Below are 11,315 nucleotides of genomic sequence, written 5' to 3'. Positions count from 1 at the left end.
ATATACTTCCATGTAAAAAAAAATCTTTATATATTTTTGAGTCTATTTGTTACTGGTGTGTACCCTACCTGATACATGAGCCTAACACAGTGGCATATGCAGACATTCAGAAGATGATGAATAACTGAATAGGGCATTCACCCATTTGCCTACAAAAGAAATTGATTATTTTGTACTTTTCCAGGAAAGATTAACTATGGCTTGCATCTCATGCAATTACATTCAATAATTGTTATTATGGAAATCATCTCAGAATGCTATCTGAAACAGACGGATGTTAGTAGAATTTTATTTAATGCTACGGTCGTTTCTTCAAACTCATAGATACATATTTAAATTTTGTTACGGAGAATGTTGAGGTTGTCATGGCAACAGGTTAAAGCAACAGAGTGCATGTGATGTACTGGGATGCTCAGTGCTAGCCATGCCAGCAGAAACATAAAATAATTATACAGAGAGAACTATACGAAGGGTGATGGTGCGAAAGTCGACTATTTGTTTTTCTCCTTCTAGGAAGCATAATTTAACACACCGATTTGTTAATGATTTTGATAATATTGCCAGTTCTGGAATGAAATGAAGTTTAGACGAAGGATAAGATTATTGGTAGAGGACCATCACTCAGTCCCCACCTGCTTGGAAAAATACACACACAAACAGAAGGAGAGAGAGGGAGGAAGAGAAAGAGGGGAGGAAGGGAAAGGGGAATGAGGGAGGAAGAGAGTGGGTGGAGAGGGGAAGAGAGATTGATTGGGCTTACCCAAGTAAAATCTGATAAAGTTGATGAATTGAGGGGACAATAAATTTAAAATAAGCAATCAAATTAAACTCCTCCTGAGCACAGGTTCTAGAGAAAATTTCTTAAGTAATTACCCCAACTCTTGGGTTTACTTCACCAGGCAGAGAGCCTCAATCGATTCCTTCCCTAGGGACCAGGAGCCTATTTCTCTGCAATATATTTGCAACTTATTCAAGTTATCATCTTTCTCTTATGAAAATTAAATGTTTCAAGGAGGGCTACGCTATCTTCCCTAGGGCTATTACTGAGTGACCTCAGGGCTTCAAAGTATCCAGACGCAGTCATCTTGAGCCGGCACAAACAGCAGGTGACCTGGATTATCATGCACCACCCAGAATAAAAGAGAAAGAAATGCGCTTGGGTTCGTGAGCTGTAGCAAGCTGCAGGAGGGCAGTTTGATGGGCCAGAGTGATTTAGGGAGACTCATATTTCTAGCTGTTCCATGAATGGGTAAAACAAAACAGCAAAGGAAAATTTCCCTGGACTTCTTTTTTCACCAAAGACCTAGAAATAGTTCAAGGAAACTTCCAACTCAAGAAGGAAAAACAGTAAAAAGATGGTGCCCCTATTTTTAGTCTCCATTCTCCTTTCCTCCTCATCTCATCCTAGTATTTCTGTTTATATGCACTAATTAAAGAATGTCTTCTCTGGCCCCCGCCTTGTTTTATTCAGAAACTATACTGGCCAGCTTCCTGGAGAAGAAACCCAAGCTTTGAGGGCCCTTCCCACCCCAGGACAGCAGAATCCACGCAGGAAAGAGAGTCAGACCCTGAGAGAAGTCATTGCTCTATTGAGAGGCGTGACACAAAGGATGAAGACCCTGGACCCCACCTGCAATGGCACAAACCACTTCAAGGTAAAACAAAAAGGCTGATGCAAACATTAAGAGGAACTGAATGCAGGCACCATGCCAGACATCTCTGGCAGCCCGTCTGCTCCTCCTACTGCAAACCAGGGTCAAAGACAAGTGACCAGGCTCAGGAGACAGAGGGGATCGATAATGCAAAAGAGGAGTGTCTGCAGGAAGAAGCAGATCATTGCAAATTTAGATAAAATGTCTTCCCTGCTCCGGGCTCCTGATTGAAGCCCTACTTCTGCCATACTGACATTGTCACTGGGGCACCCACACCTTGGAGGGGAGATTGAGGGAGAGATGGCGGGGGTGGGGTACAGTATTATGTTGTCTTCAACCGAGAAACCCCAAAGAGTTCAGTGCCCAGCAGGCCAAATCAAGGAGAAAACACTGAGAATGTGAACTATTTTTAGAATAATGGGACCAGAATAGACTGGGAGGTTGCTAAACTCCCATTTACCAGTAGGATAAACAGCAAATTTTATTTAATGACTTAAATGGACTGGGAACTTATTACCTGAGCCAGGTACATTTTACTAATAAGGAAACTAAAGCTTAAAGAAGTGAAGTCACTTTCCCAGCCACCAGACAGTAAGCAGTACACCCAGGACTCAAACCAAGCTCTGCCTCTCTGCAAAGTCAGACAGTAACCTTCACTCCAGTGTTAAAGGCTCGTTTACAATACAACTAAATACACGTTTCCAGGCCATCCTCTTCCTCATGGTCTTCACCGTGTCAGGGTTACTGGTGTGCACCTGAGCTGTCTGGATTCATAGGAACAAGAACAAATATCTCAGAAGACAACTGAGTTATCGAGGTGGAAGGTGCAGGCAAAAAAACAGAAAGAAAGAAAAAGGATCACTGAAAAATGCAGAAAGCATGGAGATTTAAGCATAGTACCACACTGTTTGCTTCCCTTGACTGAGTCTGCTTAGAACTGAGCTGTTGAATTAAAGCAATAAACTGGTCAAGTCTACCTATGGGTTCCTTAAGCCTTGACGTTTCTGTTGTAACTATTGTTGCTCAGTATGTGATGTGTCATCGTGAGAAGCTACCCTGATGGAGGCAAATCCCATCCTGCACGCTCCCAGGGCCTTTTCCCCAGGCGAATGGTCTGAGTCTCCCCAGCTCTCCTGACCTATCTCACAGATGCCGCACTAAGAGCAAAAATGGAAAAATTCTAAATAACCAACATCCACTTTGTTTTACACGTGGCTAACAATTACTTTTCTGCTTTACGAAGAAAACTAGGATCTACTGAGCAGGTAGAGTGCACGCCCCCTGCACTAGGTGATGCACATACATACCTTCTTGCTGACTTCCCACCATCAACTTTTGAGTCTCTACATGCCTAACCTCCAGCTGGTGCAACCACAGGTGACAGTGATCAATTTTCCCAGAGCCAGGACCGATGGGTTGCATGGGGGTTTAAGCCAATATTCTTAAGACTTTCAACATAAGTACTCTTTCTTCTATGCTCTTCCTTTGTCCTCTTTAATGATTTTTGTCCTTGCCACACCTCTGGGTCATCATTCTGAACTTCAGAAGTCATAGTTCAACAGAGAAGAAGGCATAGATTACTGAGCTGAAAAAAACTGTACTGAAATACACATACATCCAACAAGTAAACACTTAAAACTCCTCAACTAAGTGGTTTACTCTCTCTTTTTCTGTCTTTTTCATCTAAAATTGAAACATAGAAGACTCATTCCAATTACTTGAAGGTTTGGGTTATCTGACTCCAGATTTCCAGAGACGTAAAGCGAAGCGTTTCATGTCCAGAGAACCTTTCAGGGGTAATGGCTGTCGGGGAAAGGGTACCGGGTGAGGAGACGTAAAGCATTCACGACTGTTCCTCCTCTGGGAAGCACGGGGTGAAGGGGAAAGAGCGGGGCCCGGGGACGCATCCGTATCTGAATGAGAACCGTGACGTCACCACTGGGGGAGGCTGAGCAAGTGGCTTCCCTTCTCGGCACCTCAGTCTCTTCCTCCTCAAGATCAGAATGATGCCACCAACCTCCAAGGGGTATTGTGAGGACCAAGTGAGGGGATCCCCACAAAAGGCCAAGCATCAGGCCGGGCACATACACACACTCACCCGAACTAGAAACTAGACTTTTAAACACACTTTCAGAAGCATGATACACCCTCCTGATACAGCTGTTTATTGTACTCAAATGAGGTGGGGAGAGGGCACGTGCGGTACCCACTGCTGGTCAAGGGGGTTCATCATGGAGGAAAGGAAGCATTCGGTTTTTTGGTTTGTATTTTTGTTTTTGTTTGTTTGTTTGTTTTGATTCTCATTTTCTGCAGTTCTGAGGGGCTGGAGGAAGAGGCAGTTTATTACCTTGCCATTTACAACCATGGCTACACTGGTGTTCACGGCCAGGAAGGTGGCAATTCAAACCAAGAACATCTGCTGACTTCAAGGCCAGATGATTCCTTTACTACCATGGGTTGTGCTGTGTAACCGATCTCCGTGTTGTGCCGTGCGGAGTCTCTCACAGCTGCCTGGATCCCACAGATGGTGTCTCCGCTTTTATACCGCCCTGCTTTCTCTGAATTTCTCCATCTCCAGGGCCGTTACTGCCTCCTGACTCACACTGAGCCTATTATGCCGTTATCCTGCACCCAGCACTGGCTGTTTAACTGTCTACTTTCTGCCACAACGTTATGGGCCCAGGATTGCAGCCTCTGAGACGGTGTCTGTCTGCTCACTGCCAGTGCCCTCCACTGGGGAACGGGAGGTGGGGGGCATCCCTTTGTGTACATATTATCAGAGGAGAGATGGTGCCGAAGCAGTTCAGGGAGGAGGAAGCATCCTGACGGGGGTGCTGCAGGCAGAGGACGCGGTAGACAGCACTCCAGCTGAAATAATGAAAACCCGCGGTCTAACGTCACCACGTACCCTAAAATATACACAATCCCAACTGAAAGGGGACATTAGCAATTAGCTGGTAAATTATCTTTCCATGCATTCCCCTTACAAAGTCACTCTGGAGTATCCACTTTCTAAAGTAGCTGCCCACACAGAATTGTCTGTCTCTACGGCAGCTGTTTTTCCGTGTCAATGGAACAGGACAGTATCCGAGGGTTGTTCTGATCCAGTGCTGGGTTCAAATTACAGCTGGATTTCCAAGTTCTATTACCTGGGTGACAGTCTTAGTTCTGCACCCAATCTTCCGAATGACTCAATGTCCGCGGGCTTCCATTTCCTCATCTATACCGTGAGGATAATACTGCTTACCTTGCACGGCTTGGGGAGTTGACTGAAATATGCGTGAGTCTGGGATGCCATGCTCATAATCAGAGGAACTGGTGCTTGAGTGTCCCCCTCCCGTCTTTAATGCTCCAACTGACCATCGATTCACACATGGCTTTATCATGGAATTCCAATGGCCCATGTTTCCAGCCAAACTGGTTTCTAAGGGGCTGGATTTATCCCACATTACTCAGCCCAGGGACTCAGAATAGAGTTCAACCAGTATTAGTGGAATTAGGAACAAGTAGAGTTATAAACCTGAAGAACAACTGATGAGTTCAAAGGAAGAGAGGATCAGAGTTTTTTTTTTAATTAGATTTTTTTCAAGTCATATCCTCCCAGATTACCATTAATAGTACCCTCTTCAAAAATAAGCTATGTCTCTATTTCATGTACAGAAAATACAAGAGAGAGAAAGAGTGGGGAGAGGGAAAGGAGGGAGGGAGGAAGACAGGAAGGAAGCGGGGAAGGGAGGAAACCCACCACTAAACTCCTGGGAGCTTCCTGCGTCAAACAGCTGCCTCTGACTGCCCGTCCTAAGCAGAATGCTTGTAGAAAACAAACCAATTTCACTACTAACTACTCCTAAGGATAATTAAGAAGGAAAATGTGACTTGGGAAAAGAGGGAGGACAGAATCTCTCACTTCCACAGCTAAGGAGAAAGGACATTTGAATTGTCTGTCATTTCAATATTACCAGTGTTAGGAATACATTCCAGTGATGAAACAAACAGAAAGCTGACGGTGTCTCTTTCCTAGGTTCCTGCGCAGATCATGATCAGACGCTCTATTTACTGAGCACCTACTACGTGTTCACAGCTCAGCAGCCTGGAAACTAATTCAGATCAGCTTAGCCCCAATGGGATAAAGTTTGAGCCATGCATGATAAAGCTTGAATTAAACGCTTATTTAGAAGGAGGGAACAAGCAAGCCACCTGAAAAGGAAGGGAAAGGGCACTGGACCTTATTCCGGGAGGGACGTCTCGACCTCCCCTCAAAGGAAGTCTTCTATGTGGACCCAGGTGCTGCTTGGGGGGGTCTGGCAGGGCGGTGGGGGATAAAAGGCTTTCTGGAGGCCCTCTGACCCCAGCCGTCCCACGGGAAATGAGCGAGGAGGCTGCTGGCAGGCAGACAAGCAGGTGTGCCCTTAAGAAGCCATGGAGATTAGCTGGGGCTTATCCAAACCTCCGCAGGAGGCAAATCTCTCCTGCTTCTCAGGAGACCCTGGTGCTCCTCTGGCATCAAATAAGCCAGATGCAGACTGGACGTCAACTTGGCCCTTTGTGAACCCAGGGCCCCAGCGCGGGAATCTGGACACCATCACACTCACCAGGGCCCCCAGTGAGAACGAGTTTTTGAAGCATATGTTTAGAAAAAAAGGAAGAGAGAGAAAAAGAGATGACTGCAAGGCAGGATCACGGGCAGATGAACCTCACTTGTGCTTGGCCCTTTGTATGGGGGATCATTTTTGCCCCCCAAAATTTGACCAAGAGTTTCTTCTTTTGCCAGAAAATATGACTTTTGGGGAAAATAGGTGGTATCTGCTCTCCAGTAAAAGTAAAAGCCAGAAGACACAAGGGTTGAGAGTTCCCCTTCTCAGGAGCCCCAAGGGAAGCACATTAGCAACACGACCAGAGGAAGGAGCGGGGAAGGGGGCCCCCGGTCAGTGCAGAAAATGCCCGCTTTATTCTGTGTCCAGGTCTACCGATGTGGGGAAGGCACTGGCTTTAGACACACTGGAAGCAGCAGATGTGCAGTGGAATCCCAATTCTGCCATGTCTAAGCCGTGCGACTGTGAGCAAGTCCTTTAGCCTCGCCAAGCACCGATTTTCCCATCCTTAGAGGAGTCGAACAAGGGCTAACAGCCAAATTTACATGAACCCCCTAGCACGGTACTTAGCTCATAAAAGGTGCTCAATAAAAGTTAGTTTCTTCCTCTCTTTCAGCAACCCAGTTCTCTGTGTAACGCAACAGATGAAAAGCCTCACCACGTCATGCTCACGGAAACCCAGTGCCAGCGAGGGTAAGTCACTTTCCCAAACCTCACTCAGACGGAAGAAGTAGAGGCTCAGAGCCCAGACTTCCCCGATGCCCTCATCAGGCCTTGCTGTGTGACTGGCACTGTACACATTACCTCGTACCCAGTCTCGGAAAGATCCAATAACGACCGCAGCAGGAGGCCTGAGAGTCGGACACTAGTATTCCAGAGGCCATGCCTGGCAGGAGTGTCCCCCAGGGCGGCTGCAGTCCTAACTGCCTCCCTTACGGCTGAAATTCACCCAAAGAACAGGCGGGAGGTATGGGGTTTGGGGTGCAGCGTGGTACTCGTGGTTTAGCTAATGGCATAAGCAAGAACTCTCTTACCTTTCAAGCTGTTTGGGCCACACACATATCCATGCACAAGACAGGTGGCTCTGGAACGGCTGAAATGTAGAGAAGATGACCTTGGCACCGTAACAACAACAATAGGAATTCTGTTTTCAACTCGCTCCCGCCCCCCACATGTGACCCAAGCCGGAACATCACTACAGAGCTGGGACACAGCCTTCTCTCCACCTGACTCTCAGGTCATGCCTAGGGCAGGAAGGTTCTGAGAGAGAGGCCGGGTGCTGGTGAATCTTGTCTTTGTTTCTTCCCAGAAGTGCCTGAATTTCTACTTCCACTTGGAATGCCCGATCTCCAGCACCTAAACCTTCATGATTTTAGAACCGCAGGGAAGCTTGTACTCATTTTCTAAATTTTTATAAATTTTATTCTGATTTTATAACAGATGAAACTAAGGGAGACTCAGAGGTGTGGCCAGCTAACCCTCCAGCACTCCCATTCTCCCCTGGTGACCCAGGGCTTCAGGGACCCGTACACATGGGAGAAGCCACCTCAGTGCACAACCGCTCTCCTCATTGCAAAGCTACCTGTGCACAGAGCTCAGGAGAGAGGCACTGCAGGTCAAGTGTGAGAAGGACACAATTAGTACGACAAACATTCCAATGTTCCATTAAACATCCTCAGTACAAAGTGAATGAATAAAATGCCCCAAAAAAAGCCCTTGAAAACAGTATTACCTTTTTAATTCAGAGATTCCTTTATGGGTCCCCAAGAGAGTCTGCTATAAGGATCATCATGGAGACAGCAAATCACCACAAACAGAGCCTTTGGTTTAGTCTCATCATGTCTGATAAAGTTGTTTCAGGCAACTATAATTTATTGAGCACCTACTATGTGCCAGGTACATTCTAAGTGCTAAGAACACAAAAATAAACAGCCACGGTCTCTGAGCTCAAGAAACTCACTGTCTAGGAAAAGGTCAAAACAAACAGTACAGAAAACAATAAAACTCTTCGAAGAAAATGTAGGGGGAAAGTTTCATGACAGAATTTGGCAATAATTTCTTGGATTTAACATCAAAAGCCCAACAGAAAAAGAAAAAAATAGAGCAATTGGACTGCATTAAAATGTAAAACCTCTGTGCATTAAATGACATGATTAACAAAGCGAAAAGGTAACCCACTGAATGAAAGAAAATATTTGCAAATTGTGTATCTGATAAGGGGTCCAGCATATATAACAAACTCCTACAACTCAACCACAGAACAAACAGCTCAATTCAAAAATGGGCAAAGGACTTGAACAGGCATTTCTCCAAAGAAGACATACAAATGGCCAATAAACACATGGAAAGATGCTCAACATCATTAATCATCAGGGAAATGAAAGTCAAAACTGCAGTCAAATACCACCTCACATCCATTAGAATGGCTACTATGAAAAAACCAGAAACTTTAAGTGTTGGAAAAGATGTGGAGAAATCAGAATTCTTGTGCACTGTGGATGGAGTGTAACGCAATGCAGCCAGTGTGAGCAACAGTGTGGCTGTGCCTCAGAAACTTAAAAACAGAACTACCATATGATTTCACAATCTCACTTCTGGGTATGGACCCAAAAGAACTGAAAGCAGGGTCTGGAAGAGATATTCATACATTCATGCTTATAGTAAAATTATTCACCACAGCAAAAGGTGGAAGGGACCACCAACAGGTGAGTGGATGAATATGATGGGGTGTATACATACAGTGGAGTGTTAGCCTCAAGAGAGAAGGAAGTTCTGATACAGGCTGTGGTACGGATGAATCTTGAGGACACTGTGCGAAGTGACATAAGCTGTCATGAAAAGACAACTACTCTATGATTCCAATTGTATGAAGCACCTCGAGTACCTCTCATTCACAGAGACGGAAAGTAGAATGGCAGTTGCAAGGGCTAGGGGAGGGAGGAATGGGGAGTTATTGATCCCCAGATGCAGAGTTTCACTTCTGCAAAAGTTCTGTGGATGGAAGGAACGATGGATGGATGGATGGCGGTGATGGTCGTACAACATGTGACTGAACTTCATGCCAATGAACTATATATACACTTAAAAATGGCTAAGATGGAACTTTTTTTATGCTATGTGTATTTTACCAAAATTAAAAAAAAAATACAAGCACTGCAATCACCATCATCAGTATACACATCAGGAGACAACTTAGGTCCCCAGTGCCCCTGCCTTATTGCAAGAGGCTGTGCTGATGAGGGCCCTGCAGAAACCACTCACAAAGGAGTGCTGGGACTGCGCACAAGTGTGGAATCCTGGAAGAAGGGAGGCCACGCTGCAGAAAGCCAGTGAACTGCAGAGCCCTGACAAGCCTTTCTTGGAGACCACAAACCTTTCTAGAGCTTTATAAAACCAGTGATGTGACATTTCTCCATTAACAGTCAGAAATCATTTTAAGTGCCATCTTCACAGACCCGACATATTTGGACAGGCTAAAAAGTTCCACATCATTAATTCTTGCTTTTGACTGTTAAGAGGTTTTGCTTTGTGCCTCAGACAGGGGCAATGGATACTCAGGTGATCTTTGCGGTTATTCGGTACGTCTTAGAATCACAATATTAAACTTGCTGGTGAGGACTTACCGGTTTATTTCTAAGAGACACTCTCAATCTGGGTTCTCCTCCAATGGGGAATTTTTCCTGGAGCAGCGGCACAGCGATGGAGAGATGGATGTGGAACAGCAACATCTTTCCTGAGAGGGAACATAAGAAAGACTAATTACCCGAGGCCAAGGTGAAATCACCTCCCCACAGCCCCACCATTTATGTACCTCCTGTAACTCACGAGTGCCCAAAAAGCCACACCTCTACCCACAGCATCTAACAAGCTCCCTTCCTACTTCTCCTTTAAGCTCGGTGCTGGGCTGAGCTGGGCGCACAGAGAAGATGCACTCCTTGCATCTGATAACTTTACATCCTCGAGCGTGAGAAGCACTCAAGTAGGAATGACGCTGTCAGAATATAGGATGTGCTGTGGTTTTGTCTGCAAAACATAAAGGAAACACAAGCACCTCCTCTGATGCCACTTTCAGATGGATGAGAAAGCGAAAGCTCAGAGAAACAAAAGAAGCGCGAAGCCACTTCATGGACTTTGCTCAATCAGGTAGTGGTCTCAAATGTGTGCTCCCTCGTGCCCAGTCTCTGTCTGGACTCGGCTGGAGCCCAGAGCTGAGGCTGAGAGCACAGGATTCCCTCCCTATCCCAGCCTGCCAGCCCCCCAAAAAGGAGACACTCCCTGCCCCTTGGCTACAGAACGTGCAGCCACCCCTTGGATCAGAGAGGCAGGCAGCCAGCAAGTGCAAACGGCAAATCCATCAGCACCGCTATCCAAACTGCGAGGCGGGCCACACTGTCTTCGTGAATTAAATATGACACATCGCAATGATCTCGTGGCTCGGAGAGACCTCACCACCTGACACGCTGGGTCAGCCTAATTCCCAGCCTGTTTCAGACACCCAAACAAATTAACACATGTTCCATGATGATACAAAATCGTGTTTGTGTGTATGCGTGTGTGTTTCAAAGCCTCCATGATCGTCAATTAAACATTTATCTGACTTCCACTGACCTATGAGAGGGAGGCATCATCCGCCCGCTCGGGGAGCATCAGCTGTTTTTCACAGTCAGCTTCCCTTCTTGGTCAGTGGAACGTATACTGAAACCTCAATGAAGAGCCCTCACTGTCTTTTGTACTGGATCCATGTACCAGGCTGAATGAAGCTTTTAGAACCAGCAAGGACCAGATGGCCCTCCAAGAGCATCTCTGAATGTTTGGATCTGAGTCATTTGTATGCGGATGTCTTCACAAAATAGCAATCTGGGGAACAGGCTCCAGGCTGAGTCCAGCTTTCCAGACAGCCCATCTTTGCCCACAATTGAGTAGACAAGCACAATATTGTCAGCTTCCACAAAAATGTTACAGCGTTTATCTATATGTGTAGCATCAAATACACGAAGAGTCCCCATCAGGCTGTCACTACAGCGTTAGTTCGCCACAGCAACGTCCCTCCCCAATTGTTTCTCTTTTTCCC

The 11,315-nt window shown here is 45.9% G+C and overlaps 1 long non-coding RNA gene across 1 annotated transcript; it reads right to left on the bottom strand.

Annotated features, from left to right (window-relative positions):
* Positions 1-3,796: 3,796 nt before the first annotated feature.
* Positions 3,797-9,972, bottom strand: LOC140691131 (uncharacterized). The gene is made up of 3 exons (XR_012066623.1): positions 9,868-9,972; positions 7,279-7,337; positions 3,797-4,520 (listed from the first exon to the last, which is right to left on the bottom strand). It is a non-coding gene; the product is annotated as an uncharacterized lncRNA (long non-coding RNA).
* Positions 9,973-11,315: the final 1,343 nt, after the last annotated feature.

This window comes from Vicugna pacos, chromosome 33 (assembly GCF_048564905.1).
Source record: "Vicugna pacos chromosome 33, VicPac4, whole genome shotgun sequence".
NCBI lineage: Eukaryota > Metazoa > Chordata > Mammalia > Artiodactyla > Camelidae > Vicugna > Vicugna pacos.
This window is presented reverse-complemented; position numbering and strand designations above follow the sequence as displayed.